At 43.5% G+C, this 12,282-nt stretch overlaps 1 long non-coding RNA gene across 1 annotated transcript in view; it reads right to left on the reverse strand.

The window, feature by feature from the left end:
- Positions 1 to 4,189: 4,189 nt before the first annotated feature.
- Positions 4,190 to 12,282, reverse strand: part of LOC141134445 (uncharacterized) — a 42,979-nt gene continuing 34,886 nt past the window's right edge. Inside the window, exons 3-4 of the long non-coding RNA XR_012243153.1 lie at positions 9,305 to 9,430; positions 4,190 to 4,761 (exon numbers count right to left, since the gene is read on the reverse strand). This is a non-coding gene — a long non-coding RNA (uncharacterized lncRNA). The remainder of the gene's footprint in view (positions 4,762 to 9,304; positions 9,431 to 12,282) is intronic.

Consider the following 12,282-nt stretch of genomic DNA (forward strand, 5'->3'; position numbering starts at 1 on the left):
ACAACAGTGCAATTAATAAAAAGTCCTCCTATGTGCCCACACTGTATTTTTTATTTTTCTTTTCAGTTACCCAGCTGGCAGAATAGTGGTTTTCCTATCCTGTGTCTGACCTAAACTTTGCAGGGTGTGGTTTGGACGAATAAGGAATCCTAAGGACAATATGTCAATATTTCCAGTTCTCTCTTACTGCTTTTCTAGTCAGATCCATTGTTATGTGTTTTTTTTTTCTTTTTATTCCCACAGCACGATTATGTGCTGGTGGTCTCTCTGCCTTTTATACCTCCCATTGCAACTGCACTTTTCCTATTTATAGATGTCTTAACCATTTCAGCTTATGAATTCTGATGAAACTTTCTAAAGCCACAATTTCATATATCATGTGATCAACCACTATCAGATGACACTCATTGTTCCGCCTGAAAATTTTTTTTTTTACAAATACTGCAGCTGCTGACTTTTAAAATAAGGACACTTACCTGTCCAGGGCACCCGCGATGTCCCCACTCGAAGCCGATCTGTCCCTCGGCTCTGGGTGGAGGCGACGGCATCTTCAGTAAGGGAATCAGGAAGTGAAGCCTTGCGGCTCCACAGCCTGGTTCCCTACTACTCATGCTTCGCCTATCAGCTTTCAGATGGTTGATGCAGTCAGGATGACTCTTCCAGGGGAAATCCTTAAACCCAACACAGCCACTGCTGTTAACAACATACTTCTGCAGCATTGGCTAGGGTTCTAATACCCATCAAGGCATGGACACAGAAAGAAAACCGAGGACAGTCAGTCTTAAAGGCTTTTTCCAAGCAAATCTCCAGCCAATACTAGTCAAGGTCAATAATGCCAGCAATATAACAGTTGTTCATTAAATAAGCAGGAAAGGGGGCACCGGATCCAAGCCCTAATCAGCACATGTGCCTACTTAATGACCTACTTTAATGTAATCTTTGCAGTATACAGTATATCAAAGCCCAGGAAAAGCACTCGTGTAGATTGTTTTGATTGCTGATTTTGCCTTCCAAGAGAGAAGGGAATGTAACCCTAAATCTTTTACGGTAAAATGGGGGAATCTATGGACTTGGTGGCCAGCACAGCACTCAGAATGTTCAGAAGTTTTGCTTTCAGTACAGACAGCATTCCATGTACCATTGTGATCCAATGAACATATCCTGAAGTTAGGGTTTGATGTAAATTTGTTCATCCATAGCCAATGATTGCCATGGCTCATGAAAATATAGACCAATAAAACCTTTGTAATAGCTTTAAGACATTCTGGGCCTGGTGTGCATACAGTAGTTCAAAAATCTGCTAAAGCTCTTGGTCTTCAGTTAATTTTTAGTGTCAAGACAAGATTTAGTGTTTCAGGAAGTTCAGTTTCATCCAGATGTCTTAAGACTAAAATTGAATGCCTGGTGCTTGACAGGATGACTTTCTTGGATAAAAACTTCTCTAAGGAAGTAATAAACACTTATATATACTTATATACTTTCTTGAAGACCAGCAACCCCTAAAGTATACCTGTCAGGCAAGCCATGCCAGCAGGCAACATGTCTCTTCAAGAGGAATCTCTGTGCGCAGATGTAGGCTGATACACAGTCATATACGTCACATCCACATGGAAAAGGCGAATGTGCTCATGCTCACTACGCAGTCACATGCCTGTACATGCACATCTGTCACTAATGCTAGCACCAGGCGGGCTATTTAAACCGAACCAGTGCTCAGCAGTTTCAGTGCTGTCTTGTCTACATTTTCTGTGTGATCTGTGACCTGTGAGCTGCATCTGATACCAGTTATTGACCCGGCTTGTCCTAACCATCCCTTGACGCCCGCCTGCACTGAACCTGGCTACCCTCTGACCTCTTCTGCCTGCACCTGTTGCCTCTGTACTGCCTACCCATTTTTAATTCCAGCCTGTTGACTGCGCTCCTATCCATGCTCTTGCACCTCCAAGTTACCAGTTCATGACCCGGCCCGTCTGACTCCACTGTTTTTCTACGCATTGCCTAACATGCTGCTCCATGCACCTATCTGCTACCAGCCAGTACTTGCTGCTCACTTATATGCTACCAGCCAGTGCCTGATCACCACCTGCCTGCTTCCAGCCAATGCATGCCTGTTCCAGCCTGCTTCTCATTTGCTGCCACCAACCAGTTACCCTGCTTTGGTCTACTGTTGGTTACTTCAGCTTGAGCTTGACATCTAGCTCCTCTACACTATCGGCATCACCGACAGGCATTATTGCCACCTGTTCACTATACTAGGGGGCCCGAAACGAAGTTGTAAGAGAGGCCTTTCTCAAAGCATCAGGCTCATCCACCAGGTATGTCACAATACCATAAAAAATTGAGTCTGGCTTGCATCCTGATACAGAGCTAGAGATTTGTCTCCATTTCAAGGCCGTATTCCTGCTCTTTACCAATTCTTTCAGAATTGGCTGCACAAGCAGCTATCCTGGGAAGCTGTCAGGGTGTAACTCTCATGCCCTGTACACACGATCACACATTCCGACAACAAAATCCATCAGATTTTTTCGGACGGATGTTAGCACAAACTTGTCTTGCATATACACGGTAACACAAAGTTGGATGTAAATTCCGAACGTCAAGGACGCGGTGACATACAACACGTATGACGAGCCGAGAAATAAGTTCAATAGCTAGTACTGGTCTTCTGCTTGATTCTGAGCATGCGTGGCACTTTGTGCGTAAGAATTGTCTACACACAATCGGAATTTACACGAACAGATTTTGTTGTCGGAAAATTTTAGATCCAGCTCTCAAACATTGTGTGTCGGAAATTCAGATGGAAATTTTCCATCGGAAAGCCCGACCGTGTGTACGCGGTATAAGACTTCCTGTCTGCACTGTATACACACTCCCTGATTGAAATGTTTTTCAGAGCTTTTATAAATATAAAGCTTTTTAAAAGAATCTTAGGAAGCTTTGTAAATAACACAGAAATGTTCTACTGAACTCCTTTCTTAGAGGACATAAAGATCCCTCTTTTAGATTCCTTTTAGACTCCATAATTTTGAGGACTATACTGGACTTATAGCGTAAAGTTCCTTTGCCTGCTAACATAAATAACATTTATTAAGAATAAAACATAAATAACGAAATTGCTCTGCCATTTTTTTTTTTGCCATATTAATCTACTCTAGAGGAACAGTAGTGTCCTTCTCTTGACATATGTACTGTACCTAGAGCAATTAAAAGTACCCTGCATACAATTAAGGCAAGCCATAGATGAATTGATTTCCTTTCCTTCCACCATGGGTGGAGGGGTGAGCTTTGGGATACCCCAAAAAACTAGCAAAAATGCAACATAGGACAGCTGATCTGCTCCTTCAGGGTGTAACCTCCCTCTTGAATGTGAAGGTTAAATGAAATTCAACGCAGGAACTCCTCAACAGCAGTATAATCCTGAGAAAACTGTAATAGTCTCTCCCAAAGGTGGAAATGAAAGTTTCTAGGTTCTTTAAGGCTAGTACTCACTGTGCCCTGGGTACTGTAAAGTATCCTAAAGTGTAAAGTATCCTAAAGTATCCTAAAGTACCAGCCAGTCTCTGTTCTTGGTGCCTGCGGTCTGGATCCAATGTAGAGCTTTCTGCCCTGCTTCAGGATGGTCGGGACAGAGATCTCTGTGCCCTAACCAGAGGTGGGACCCCAAAAAGGATTTCTTCAGTGCGGTAGCTGGCCACCCAGGGGTGCCTCAGCCCTCAGGCTGGGTCTTACTCCCTTTAGCTGGATTTCGATCCATGTATGGCTGGCTTAAGTGTTTACATAAAGCTCAAAATCTTTTTCTTCATTTAGCAGGTAGTAGAAAAGTTGCTAAGGCAAACAAAGCAACCATTTCAGTGCAGAAGTTGCCTTTGTACCTTTAGATGACATTTAACAAGTAGCAATTTGGTCATACTGAAATTCTTGCTTTGAAGACATCTACGTTTGATACTGTAGTTTAGCGATACTTAGAGTCCTTGACATTAGTTTTTCTCCCTTGTCATATCATGTCATTATGTATTACAGTAGAATGTAAGAATATAGTAAAATTATTCTTTCAAAATGTTCTGTAATGTGTACCTTTATTCTAAAAGCAACACATTTCCCCCGCCCAAATAAAATCCCTCAAAGCAACTGTGTTGGTTATAAAACAGTGTGGGATCATGGGATGTGGAAGGAGCTCTTGATTGGTTGTACTGTAGTAATTGGTTAATTGCTAGTTTTTAAACTCCTGACTTGTGTACACTAGGTATCCAGAAAGTGAAATGATTTCCCTCTGTGCTGCTCTCAGACTATAGAAACATAACATGTCAAAAGGTACATTTTAAAATTCATTGTTCAAATCATTGTTGACTTTTTAATTCAAGCTTTTATAAGCAGACAGTCGGAGTCAATTCCATGGTGCAGCATTTGCAAAGTGGCATTTGAAGCATTCACTGGCATCATCTCAATAAAATGTAACATTATCTTGACCCAGTGTAAAATTTAGAAGTGTTAATTAAAATAGCTGTTTTAGTAATTTATTCTATCATATAAAATATTTCTGGAGTGATCCCTCTCTCAGGGTGGTTTATGAGTCAATTTTGTTCACTTCTTCAGTAACAGCTGAAAGTTAATGTGTACTCTTAAGGATTTAGTACTTAATGCTCCTCTTCATGTGCTGAAGTTATGACCCGATAATCCTCTTAACTGTATGACCCCACAAATGATACTCTCAAGAACAGCAGGGAGTTAACACAGCCAGGCCATTCTTTTAACAAAAAACATCTGAAAGGAAGAAAATGGAGAAATGAATAATATTTAATACACAAATGTCACGGGTATTCAGCATGTTGATTCAGTTTCCTTTTTTCCTTGCAATCTGCAATGAACAAGACTTAAGAACAGAGGTGTCAAACTCAATTTAATCGCAGGCCGCATCAGCATTATGGTTGCCGTCAACAGGCCAGTTTTATCTGTAACACTATTTAAATTTATCCAGGGATTTTCTTTTCAGAGAATAGGTGCAAGAACTCAAGCACGCCTCCCTGTGCGCTGAACCGTATCAATTGTTGGGTGTGGCTAAATTACAGTGGTAAGATCTTAAAGGGGCAATAAATACCAGGAGTGCTTTATGTGAAGAGTTCAGGGTTGTGCTATGTACAGAGTACTGTTTCAGGGGTGCCCTATGCGCAGAGTTCAGGGGTACACTACGCCATTGGTGGTCGGTGGTAATTTTCCTTGGGGGGGCAGCATACAGTGCCACCCCCCTCCCGTTGGTCCGTCCGTCGGTCGTTCAGCGGGTCTGGTGCACTTACCCCATCTATGCAGTGCTTTTCTCATGCTCTCGGCGGTGGCGGCAGCTCTAACGTTCTCCTGCTCTCCACAAGCGACGGCTCTGACTTCCGTTTCCTCCCTCCTTCTCGGCGGCCAATCGGGAGTCTTCTCTTTTCGGCCCTTGTATCACCACTAGATCTGATGGTCTTCACCGGTACGTAGGAGCTTGTCAACTGTAATCCAATTAGGTGTGGTAGGAACCAATAGATTTCTTGTAGTGAGGAAGGCTAAAGATGTCTAAGTACAGTGTTCAAATAGATTCAGGGGGCCATGCTACACCTGAATCTCACCTAACCAGCCCAGCTCTAGTACCTCCTGGCAGTGTAGGTTGCTCCACCTTTCTCACTTGCAGAGAGATTATTGGTTGGCATCTGAGCACAGATGGGGATCACAGTGCAGCTTACCACGTAATGCCCCTTCCCACACTACACCTGCATCAGCATCTCCCTGGTCCCAACTGTGAGTGCAGGGCTGGCATGGATCTGTGAGAGCCGCTGAGAGGAAAGCTGTCATTGAAAACACAAAATGCTTCTGTGTTTAAAAGTGACAGTGGAGAGTGGGGAGCAGCGGGCAAGAGCTGGAGATGGCGGAACGGAGTTCCACCACATTTCAGCTGAAAAAAAGCTCTGGGTGCGAGGGCCACAAGAAATGGCCTGGGGGGGCTGCTGAATTCAGCCCGCAGGCCTTGTGTTTGACACATGTGCTTTAGAAGCACCTAACTATAACCATAATGGGCATGCCACTGCTATTACAGACCAGTACTGTCATAATGTGCAAACTCAACATAGTACAGAGGTGCATAAGGATTGCTATCCTCTTTCAGACACCAAGAGCAGAATGCATATTAATTAATGAAGAAAATCACTAGCTGGAGATCCTTTAGAATTCCTGTCACTTTATGGAGTGCCAAATATCAGGTCTATCGCTGAACTCTCTGGGGTTCCGGGATTTGGGCATTTACGGCAGTGAATACGGTTTTATATTACAGAACTAAACCTTGCTATGTGCATGGACACAGCATTAATAGAGCTGTATACAGATTAATAATAAAAAAAAAAGAATCTGTAAGTGGTGTTTTTTGTGCCTGTGTACATGTGCTCTAAATAATGAAGCCCTGAAATCATGAAATACAATATATAAATCATAGCAGCAACTGTTCATATAATTTATCAGTCACACAGAGTGCCTTGTTGTTGATAAGTTAGCTGCGTTATAGATTTGCGCTATGAGAAAGTACAATTGTTTAACACTGCAAAGCAGAAAGCAGAGTATTTAATGGCCCACCCACTGTGCATATATAAATACAAATGTTATATAGAAACAAGTTTTTTTTTTTTTAAACGCACATGAATAGGATTTTTTTTACATCAAGCTGATCTCTTTTATGTGTATATTAACCAGAGTGAAAACATTGTACGTTCCCTATAGAATATCTTCTGTTAGAATTTGGTTCATAAAATAGTTTAAAAACAAATTGCAAGTGGGTGCAGAAGCTCATTAGTCGATTATAACAATGTGAAAGTACATTCTAATAACTGGCCCTTAAGGACTGCACTGTGTACACCTGTCATTCTAATTGTCACATGCCTTCCGAATACTGAACTCTGCAGCAGCATTGACGTCAATAATACCATTGCAAAAGCTTTTTGTGATCACAAGGGAAAAGGTTTATGTTTACCTTGGGGATATTGGTGTGTTAGGTGCAGGGAGACGGGGTACTAAAATAATGTAATAAATAAGCTCACAGGAACAGAAAAGGTTCAGAGGACTTAAAGGAACAAATATTAACTCTATAGAGACAGAAAAGAATGATGCACTTTGACAAAGAGTTTAACTGTGCTTTATTCCAAGCTGTCATTGTAAGTACTGTTCCCTTAAGCTTTTCATAAAAGGGAAATGTAATATATATACTGTATGAACTGTAAAAAAAAAAAGTATCCTTCTCGATCAGGGTTCATTTAGCAGTGTCAATATGCATCAATCAACTTGATTCTAACCGTATGCCAAATTTGTCTACCTACATTTTTTAACCTCTTAGCGCCGACGCTTCCCAGCCCCTTCAGAGGTCTATGATGCCAGGAGGTGGGGTGCGGCTTAAAGGAAAAGTCCAGCCAAAGCTCATTTGGCTGGGCTTCTCCTATGGATCACAGGAGTGCAAATCAGTCCAGGCATTGCGTCATTCTAACAATGGAAGTCTGCATTCACCAGGTGCCTGGACTGATATCCGTCTCAGCCTCTCAGCGAGCTGCTGAGAGCCTAAGACAGCCGCTCCCTGTCCCTCCACAGCTCAGCACTCCAGTGAGCGAGGAGGAGTAGAGTGGAGAGCTGCTGATTGACAGGCAGCAGCTCTCTGCTTGGGGAGCTGTGAGAACTGAGCCATCGGCTATGTTCGATCGCTCGGTTCTCAGTGTAGAGACGCCGGGGGACAGATGCAGCACTAGACCGATGCTGCATCCACCTAGGTAAGTATGAATAGGGAAAAACCCCCAAATCCATACTTCTCTTTTAAGATCACGCGATTGTCGTGATTGGCTGTCACAGCGGTCATGTGGTCCGAAAACTCCCGATCTCAGAGCTTTAGGTTAGGCGTCGGTAACTGTGCTGGGATCACGCAGCGTGTGTGCTCTCGGCACAGGAGAAGAGGGAAAAATTCACACAAATATGCGGCCCCTCTGCGTTAAGTACCAGGCGCAGAAAGGCCGCATATTTGTGTACAGCCAGCACCAAGGGGTTAAGGAGATAAATTGCTTTTTTTTAGTACAAGTGGCATCGTGCTGAGGAACATTACTATAGTGTAGCCCTGAAAGGGCCACTGAATTTTTGGGTTATTTCCCCACACAGCCAGACAAGAATACTCTCTCTTTCCTGGAGGCTCAACAATACAGTCCAAGGGATTCTTTTTTTTTTGTTTATTTAAAGGGATGAACTTGGATAGGAAATAGGGATGGATGGGATGCCTAGAAATGAAAAGCTTCGAAAAGACAGTTAAGGACCTGCTAATGTCTCTGGCTGCTATGAACTAACTCTATCTGTACTGCCCAACCCCGGGAGAGATGGTGCAGCTAAAGTAGCAACAAAAAGTTCAAAACTGAAGTTGCAGGTGCAGCTCCTAGCTGTGTTGCATGCACCTGGCTGCTCTTGACCCAAGCTAGAGGTATTAGGTTGCACTTGGCTGATTTGCACTAGCTCTTAGCTGTCCCCTGGTCCCAGACATGTAAAGTATTGCGCCTTACTGTCCTCTCTGTTGCCTTGGGGTATGTTGAATGGAAGGTACTCACTCAGTCCCTTTAAGTAGTTCCTTGAATCCAGAAGGCTGCTGTACACGCTGATTCTGGTTCCTTGGATGTCTACAGCTAAACCTATCTGAGACTGGACTGGCGTGAGGCTTCCCATTTCTCTCCCTCTCCTGCTCTTCCTCCTGCCCCAGGGGGAGAGCTTTCCAGCACAAGGGTCCCCTCCAGAGGACTGAACCCTAGACTCTGCTCCCAGACTGCCAGGCTCCTGAGTATTTATGGGTTGTGCCCCACCTTCTGGGCCTCACCTCCCCAGGGATTGGTGGGAACTCCATAAATTTCCATTTCCAGGATGCAGCATCTGTTCCACCCTCTAAGTTCCAGAACTGTCCAGAGAGTTGTAGAAGCCAGGGGGAGGTAATAGAGCCACAGCCCCAAAAAAACGGACCCATGCTTCTCTGCCTACAGAGGAGCCAAACTAATTTTACCAACGCTAACAACTAGAAGGGTGCTACAATAGAGACCGCAGCTGGGTAAGAATACACTTCTACTGTATTCATTAAAAAAAACGTGCATGATGTAAGGTAAGTAAAGTATGGACTGGGCTTTACATACAAAACTTTGCTAATGCACAGAATTATTTCTGAATCTTAAAGCTTAATTCCAGAGAAAAAAAACTTACAGTGGGGCTCCCCTAGCACTACAAGGAATTAATACTTATTACCTCTAGGGGGAACAGAAAAAGCAACTTTGCTTTATACCTCACTTCCCTAGCAGCCAGTGTTCTTCTTCTTTCTCTGATGCTGTGGGTTATGGGAATACTCTCATCATCCCCACAATGCAGGATTGATGGTTGTGCGGGACCGGTCATGCAGCTGGGAGGAAGCCTGTAGGAGCAAGGAATAAGGTAAGTATAGTTGTTTTTTATGTTCTTCCTAAACAAAGGAGCATTTCTTCCTTGCAGTGTAGGAGAGCCCAAAAATGAATAAAACAGTTTAAAAACTATAAACTAAACAATAAAATTAAGTGACCTCAAATCATTGTGATTTCTCTCTTAGCCAGTTGCCGACCGCCTAACGCAGATATACTGCGGCAAAATGGCACGGGCAGGCAAAATCACGTACCTGGTATGTGATCTGCCTCCCGCGGGTGGGGGGTCCGATCGGACCCCCCCCCGGTGCCCGAGGCGGTCGGCTTCTGTCTGGGAGCGATCAGAGATGAGGGGGAGACCATCCATTCGTGCCCCCCCCCCTCGCGATCGCTCCCAGCCAATGAGATTCTTCCTCTGCTGCTGTATAGTAAACAGCAGCAGAGGAAATGATGTCATCGCTCCTCAGCTCGGTATTTTCTGTTCCGGCGCCGAGGAGAGAAGACATCTGAGTGAGTTGCACAACACAACACACACAGTAGAACACGCCAGGCATACTTTAATCCCCCGATCACCCCCTGATCACCCCCTGATCGCCCCCCGTCACACTGACACCAAGCAGCTTTTTTTTTTCTGATTACTGCATTGGTGTCAGTTTGTGACAGTTAGTGTGGTAGGGCAGTTAGTGTTAGCCCCCTTTAGGTCTAGGGTACCCCCCTAACCCCCCCTAATAAAGGTTTTAACCCCTTGATCACCCCCCATCGCCATTGTCACTAAGCGATCATTTTTCTGATCGCTGTATTAGTGTCACTGGTGACGCTAGTTAGGGAGGTAAATATATAGGTTAGTCATCAGCGTTTTATAGCATCAGGGACCCCCATATACTATCTAATAAAGGTTTTAACCCCTTGATTGCCCCCTAGTTAACCCTTTCACCAGTGATCACCGGGTGACGCTGGTTAGTTAGTTTATTTTTTATAGTGTCAGGGCACCCGCCGTTTATTACCGAATAAAGGTTTAGCCCCCTGATCGCCCGGCGGTGATATGCGTCGCCCCAGGCAGCGTCAGATTAGCGCCAGTACCGCTAACACCCACGCACGCAGCATACATCTCCCTTAGTGGTATAGTATCTGAACAGATCAATATCTAATCCGATCAGATCTATACTAGCGTCCCCAGCAGTTTAGGGTTCCCAAAAACAGTGTTAGCGGGATCAGCCCAGATACCTGCTAGCACCTGCGTTTTGCCCCTCCGCCCGGCCCAGCCCACCCAAGTGCAGTATTGATCGATCACTAAAACACTAAAAGCATAACTGCAGCGTTCGCAGAGTCAGGCCTGATCCCTGCGATCGCTAACAGTTTTTTTGGTAGCGTTTTGGTGAACTGGCAAGCACCAGCGGCCTAGTACACCCCAGTCGTAGTCAAACCAGCACTGCAGTAACACTTGGTGACGTGGCGAGTCCCATAAGTCCCATAAGTGCAGTTCAAGCTGGTGAGGTGGCAAGCACAAGTAGTGTCCCGCTGCCACCAAGAAGAAGACAAACACAGGCCCGTTGTGCCCATAGTGCCCTTCCTGCTGCATTCGCCAATTCTAATTGGGAACACACCGCTTCTGCAGCACCTGTACTTCCCCCATTTACATCCCCAACCAAATGCAGTCGGCTGCATTTTCTTTATGTCCTCCCGAGTACCCCTACCCAACGAACCCCCCAAAAAAGATGTCGTGTCTGCAGCAAGCGCAGATATAGGCGTGACACCCGCTATTATTGTCCCTCCTGTCCTGACAATCCTGGTCTTTGCATTGGTGAATGTTTTGAACGCTACCATTCACTAGTTTTAGAGTATTAGCGTAGGGTACAGCATTGCACAGACTAGGCACACTTTCACAGGGTCTCCCAAGATGCCATCGCATTTTGAGAGACCCGAACCTGGAACCGGTTACAGTTATAAAAGTTACAGTTACAAAAAAAAGTGTAAAAAAAAAAAAACACAAAAAAATATATAAAATAAAAAAAATAGTTGTCGTTTTATTGTTCTGTCTCTCTCTATTCTCTCTCTCTATTTTTCTGCTCTTTTTTACTGTATTCTATTCTGCAATGTTTTATTGTTATTATGTTTTATCATGTTTGCTTTTCAGGTATGCAATTTTTTATACTTTACTGTTTACTGTGTTTTTATTGTTAACCATTTTTTTGTCTTCAGGTACGCCATTCACGACTTTGAGTGGTTATACCAGAATGATGCCTGAGATCATCTTTTTTATTTCATCAAACATTTGGGCAATATAGTGTGTTTTAGTGTATTAAAATTTATAAAAGTGTGTTTTTTCCCCAAAAAATGTGTTTGAAAAATCGCTGCCCAAATACTGTGTGAAAAAAAAAAAAAATGAAACACCCACCATTTTAATCTGTAGGGCATTTGCTTTAAAAAAAAATATAATGTTTGGGGGTTAAAAGTAATTTTCTTGCAAAAAAAAAAAAAAAAATTTCATGTAAACAAAAAGTGTCAGAAAGGGCTTTGTCTTCAAGTGGTTAGAAGAGTGGGTGATGTGTGACATAAGCTTCTAAATGTTGTGCATAAAATGCCAGGACAGTTCAAAACCCCCCCAAATGACCCCATTTTGGAAAGCACACACCCCAAGCTATTTGCTGAGAGGCATGTCAAGTCTATGGAATATTTTATATTGTGACACAAGTTGCGGGAAAAAGACAAATTTTTTTTTTTTTTTTTTTTTGCACAAAGTTGTTACTAAATGATATATTGCGCAAACATGCCATGGGAATATGTGAAATTACACCCCAAAATACATTCTGTTGCTTCTCCTGAGTACGGGGATACCACATGTGTGAGAATTTTTTGGAGCCTAGCCGCG

This window comes from Aquarana catesbeiana, linkage group LG03 (assembly GCF_042186555.1).
Source record: "Aquarana catesbeiana isolate 2022-GZ linkage group LG03, ASM4218655v1, whole genome shotgun sequence".
Classification (NCBI taxonomy): domain Eukaryota; kingdom Metazoa; phylum Chordata; class Amphibia; order Anura; family Ranidae; genus Aquarana; species Aquarana catesbeiana.